Genomic DNA, 5,909 nt, shown 5'->3' on the forward strand with positions numbered 1-5,909 from the left:
ACGTCACATATGGACGACCCTTTCCCCCCACCCCCCACCCCTCCTCCGCACATACACTCACCGCAAAAAAATTCCCCGAAAAATTCTCTTTTGTCGCTCAAATATCGCCGTTTCCAAAAACTGCGGATCTAATTATGGCCTATGCTAAGAATTATTGTTTTAGTTTTTCGTAAATAAAATTTGGCTGTAACATCAGTGTTGTTATCTTTCAATAAATATTGCACAAATTGCAGTTCAATCTAATCGAAAATAACACTCTCATTATATATTGGATTAGCTTCGGTAGAATATCGATAAAGATGGCATATGTTTCATAAAACTCTCTGTAGATGACAATATACACATTGCCTTTAAATGGTTATTGCACTTTTTGATTAGAATAACACACTACGAGGTTATAGTTTAGTTTAGGTTAAGAACTGAGCCAGTAGTTAGGGTTAACATCCGGGCTAGGCGTTAGCTGTGGCGTATTCTGAGGTTAGGTTTAAAGTTAAGATTTAAATTTCGGTTAGGATTGAATGCCTGTGGTTCAAATTAAAGCTTAAATTAAACAGTTCTACCGCGTGAACCATGACGGGGAACGCCTAACCCAATTGTTCCTACCACACAACACACCAGCGATCTTAACATAAGCCGCATCACATAACACACTCATCTGATCGGGAAATAATTTCAACTCTCCCGAGTACAATCTATTACCATTGTCCCCGGGTGACCTTCGAATGTCCGCAAGTGACCTTCAAATCCTGACCGTGACCGGCACTACCCCCCCCCCCACCCTCTCATCCTACTGGAACCTCTAGCATCCACCCCTCCCCTCCCCACCCTTCCCCGGCGTGAAACGGTGCAAACTCACGTCCCAGTTCCGGCTAATATCGACTCACAAACCCGCCCCTTCCCCCCCCCCTGCCCCGCCCCCCCCCTCCCCTCGCCTGAAAACATTTCCATTACTCACATATATCGGGAGGGGAGAGGGCGAAAGTAGAAAAAGTTATAATTAGAACAACCATGGGGAGGGGCGGAGAAGGGGGATAAAAAAAAATGGGGGGGGGGGGAGAGAACTCCGAGCGAAAATAAAATAATCTGTTTGAACAGCTCGGGTGACCCAGTTTTGCACGTGCCGATTCGATCTCGCGTTGATGACCTGGTTTCATTTAGCTACCGGCTGTACCGGTACCCCCGTGCTATTTTTAGACGCAGCTCTGGAATACTAATTAACTCTGTTTTTTTTTAAATGCTTGCTTAAATTTTACTTTTGTGTTTGTTTTTTTTGGTGTGTTCATATTTTAACACATGTTGTTTTGTAATTTTCTGTCTGCAAAAAAAAAAAAAAAGAGAAAGAAAATGCGAAAAAAAAAACAATCAATTATAAAATATGACACAGATAACACTAAAAAAAAATGTAGAATCATCGATCAAACGAAGCGCGTTTGGGAAAAATGTTTTAAATTGCAGGCACTCCAACTATGTTAAGGCGTTTATTTAACTTCGGCTAATAGGATCAGCGACTAATTAGCACCGTGGGATGAATGGTGAATGAGCAGTGTTCTGGGGAGGGGTGGGTTTTTTTTTTTTTGCTCTTTGTTCCAAGTTTGATGTGGAAAGGGGTAGAGGGGTGGGGGCAGAGCAAATAAAGACTCACAATAAAACCGTTTTTTTTTTGTGTGTGTTTGAGTCGGGTGCAAGGTATTGTCTGTAGGGGGGTGGGCTGCATATAGACCATAGAACTCGGGTAGGGGACTAAGGTCTGGTTGGTTATGTAGGTTAAAATGTTGGGTGTGGCTCCACGAATCTTATTTTTATTGTAATTTTAATTGTACGCACGCATATGTTTTGATGAGACTGGAACTAGATGAAAGGCAATGAAGTACCAACTCAACGTACTTTTTACTGGCCGAAAGCTTGTTCACGCTCTGTACTTCTAGATATATTTTTCTATTTTCAAATCCGGGACAGTTTTCTTGACCCAATTCCTAACTCGGTCACACGGGAGTACAATGAAATGAGGTCAAGGAGACCCAGTTTTTTTTTACCGCGCGAGCGGCCCGGTACGTACCCCGCCCCCTGGTGGATTTCTCAACCACGCCTAGCTGGTTGTTGTAGGTCTGTCCTTGTAAGGGTGGTTGTTGTAGGGTTGGTTGTATGTTGTTGTAGAGGTGGTTGTTGTAGGTCTGTTGGTTGTTGTTGTCTGTTATTTTAGAGGTGGTTGTTGTAGGGTTGGTTGTATGTTGTTGTAGAGGTGGTTGTTGTAGGGTTGGCAGTCTGTTATTGTAGAGGTGGTTGTTGTAGGGTTGGTTGTCTGTTGTTGTAGAGGTGGTTGTTGTAGGGTTGGTTGTATGTTGTTGTAGAGGTGGTTGTTGTAGGGTTGGTAGTCTGTTGTTGTAGAGGTGGTTGTTGTAGGGTTGGTAGTCTGTTATTGTAGAGGTGGTTGTTGTAGGGTTGGTAGTCTGTTGTTGTAGAGGTGGTTGTTGTAGGGTTGGTTGTCTGTTGTTGTAGAGGTGGTTGTTGTAGGGTTGGTAGTCTGTTATTGTAGAGGTGGTTGTTGTAGGGTTGGTAGTCTGTTATTGTAGGGGTGGTTGTTGTAGGGTTGGTTGTCTGTTGTTGTAGAGGTGGTTGTTGTAGGGTTGGTAGTCTGTTATTGTAGAGGTGGTTGTTGTAGGGTTGGTTGTCTGTTGTTGTAGAGGTGGTTGTTGTAGGGTTGGTTGTATGTTGTTGTAGAGGTGGTTGTTGTAGGGTTGGTAGTCTGTTGTTGTAGAGGTGGTTGTTGTAGGGTTGGTAGTCTGTTATTGTAGAGGTGGTTGTTGTAGGGTTGGTAGTCTGTTGTTGTAGAGGTGGTTGTTGTAGGGTTGGTTGTCTGTTGTTGTAGAGGTGGTTGTTGTAGGGTTGGTAGTCTGTTATTGTAGAGGTGGTTGTTGTAGGGTTGGTAGTCTGTTGTTGTAGAGGTGGTTGTTGTAGGGTTGGTAGTCTGTTATTGTAGAGGTGGTTGTTGTAGGGTTGGTAGTCTGTTATTGTAGGGGTGGTTGTTGTAGGGTTGGTAGTCTGTTATTGTAGAGGTGGTTGTTGTAGGGTTGGCAGTCTGTTATTGTAGAGGTGGTTGTTGTAGGGTTGGTAGTCTGTTATTGTAGAGGTGGTTGTTGTAGGATTGGTAGTCTGTTATTGTAGAGGTGGTTGTTGTAGGGTTGGTAGTCTGTTATTGTAGAGGTGGTTGTTGTAGGATTGGTAGTCTGTTATTGTAGAGGTGGTTGTTGTAGGGTTGGTAGTCTGTTATTGTAGAGGTGGTTGTTGTAGGGTTGGTAGTCTGTTATTGTAGAGGTGGTTGTTGTAGGGTTGGTAGTCTGTTATTGTAAAGGTGGTTGTTGTAGGGTTGGTAGTCTGTTATTGTAGAGGTGGTTGTTGTAGGGTTGGTAGTCTGTTATTGTAGAGGTGGTTGTTGTAGTGTTGGTAGTCTGTTGTTGTAGAGGTGGTTGTTGTAGGGTTGGTAGTCTGTCACTGTAAGTGTGGTTGTTGTAGGGTTGGTTGTCTGTTATTGTAGGGTTGGTTGTCTGTTGTTGTAGAGGTGGTTGTTGTAGGGTCGGTAGTCTGTTGTTGTAGGGTTGCTGTGGGTATGTTACAATTGGGCTGGTTGTTGTTGTCTGTCATTGTAGAGGTGGTTGTTGTTGTCTGTTATTGTAGGGGTGGTTGTTGTAGGGTTGGTAGTCTGTTATTGTAGGGGTGGTTGTTGTAGGGTTGGTAGTCTGTTATTGTAGAGGTGGTTGTTGTAGGGTTGGTAGTCTGTTATTGTAAAGGTGGTTGTTGTAGGGTTGGTAGTCTGTTATTGTAGGGGTGGTTGTTGTAGGGTTGGTAGTCTGTTATTGTAGAGGTGGTTGTTGTAGGGTTGGTAGTCTGTTATTGTAGAGGTGATTGTTGTAGGGTTGGCAGTCTGTTATTGTAGAGGTGGTTGTTGTAGGGTTGGCAGTCTGTTATTGTAGAGGTGGTTGTTGTAGGGTTGGCAGTCTGTTATTGTAGAGGTGATTGTTGTAGGGTTGGTAGTCTGTTATTGTAGTGGTGGTTGTTGTTGTCTGTTATTGTAGGGGTGGTTGTTGTAGGGTTGGTAGTCTGTTATTATAGGGGTGGTTGTTGTAGGGTTGGTTGTATGTTATTGTAGTGGTGGTTGTTGTAGGGTTGGTAGTCTGTTATTGTAGGGGTGGTTGTTGTAGGGTTGGTAGTCTGTTATTGTAGAGGTGGTTGTTGTAGGGTTGGCAGTCTGTTATTGTAGAGGTGGTTGTTGTTGTCTGTTATTGTGGAGGTGGTTCTTGTCTGTTACACTTACAATAGGGTTGCTTATTGTAGAATTGGCAGTTAAAAGTCTGTCATTGTAAAGTTGATTATTGTCATTTAGTCACTGGAGATTGATTGTCCAAACTCTGCTATTGTACGGTTAGTATTTTACAAATCTAAAGTTCCTTGTTATCAATAGTGATATCACAGAGTTAAGCTGCGTTTTTACTATGCGAAAAGCCTTTAGAAACAATTGTTCAACTCTAGCTCACCTACGTAGTTTCACCTTTCGTGGTCTGCGTTCATTACGCCAATCATCAATTACATTTTTCTTCCTCTACGTTACTCCTCCGTTCATTTCACTCACATCTATTTTATTTCTTCTACTTTAAAACTAGATAACACCCGCCCCTACTCAAAACGTTTATTCTAACTGTAACCTCAACCGACCCCTTTATCCCAGAACTTTCTTTCTACAATAGTGGGAAGAAATAAACAAATCGATACTAGGTCTAGAATCTTAATGTAATGAAACATTTTCAAATCATCGTACTCGTAATTTGTAAGATGAAATACCAAGGGATTCGTTAGATTTTTCATTTAACTTTTTTGCCCCGTTATAATGAGATTGCGAGTCAGTTTTGTAGGAGTGGGCGTGTCCTGGTTTAACCCGGAAGTCGTCCAACTACCGACCGCGACCGTCATCGCCTCGACCACACCTCGTTAAAAAGCACCAGAGATTTTTCCTCCCTGGACTCGAACCCGAGACTAAAATTTGCAGCAAGGAATTTGAGGCATTGCTTTTGTATTAACAACTGGGACATACGCGCCTCTAACTTTCATATGTGCCGAAATAGCTCAGTTGGGAGAGCGTTAGACTGAAGATCTAAAGGTCCCTGGTTCGATCCCGGGTTTTCGGCAATCTTTTTTTTTTTTGTTTAGTGATATTCAGCCCAATTAAAAATTGCATGATTAAAGTCTATAGTTCAATCATCTATTTGTTTAATCTATAATCTAACTATCTCAGTTTAGTCTATGGTCCATCCAACCATCTCTTTGTTTAGACTGTGGTCCAACCAATCTTTGTTTAGTCTATGGTCCAACCAATCTTTGTTTAGTCTATGGTCCAACCATGTCTTTGTTTAGTCTATGGTCCAACCATGTCTTTGTTTAGTCTATGGTCTAACCATCTCTTTGTTTAGTCTCCAACCATCTCTTTGTTTAGTCTCCAACCATCTCTTTGTTTAGTCTCCAACCATCTCTTTGTTTAGACTGTGGTCCAACCAATCTTTGTTTAGACTGTGGTCCAACCAACCTTTGTTTAGTCTATGGTCCATCCAACCATCTCTTTGTTTAGACTGTGGTCCAACCAATCTTTGTTTAGTCTATGGTCCAACCATGTCTTTGTTTAGTCTATGGTCCAACCATGTCTTTGTTTAGTCTATGGTCCAACCATCTCTTTGTTTAGTCTCCAACCATCTCTTTGTTTAGTCCTTGGTCTTTGTTTCTCGTTTGAAACGTCATATTATTATCACGTTGCCCCCCCCCCCCCGCTCCACCCCTAACCAGCCCTCACCAACGTTCCCGACCCCCATGACCCTCACCAATCTTCCCTCGATTCCGCCCCCCCCCCCCCCACTGGCTCAGTCTTA

The 5,909-nt window shown here is 42.7% G+C and overlaps 1 non-coding gene across 1 annotated transcript; it reads left to right on the forward strand.

The window, feature by feature from the left end:
• The first annotated feature begins 5,104 nt into the window (after positions 1-5,104).
• Positions 5,105-5,178, forward strand: Trnaf-gaa (transfer RNA phenylalanine (anticodon GAA)). Its single transcript has one exon. It is a non-coding gene; the product is annotated as a tRNA-Phe (tRNA).
• Positions 5,179-5,909: the final 731 nt, after the last annotated feature.

The sequence above is a fragment of the Physella acuta genome, unplaced genomic scaffold, assembly GCF_028476545.2.
Source record: "Physella acuta isolate Inbredline_101_S28 unplaced genomic scaffold, ASM2847654v3 ptg000779l, whole genome shotgun sequence".
Classification (NCBI taxonomy): Eukaryota; Metazoa; Mollusca; class Gastropoda; family Physidae; genus Physella; species Physella acuta.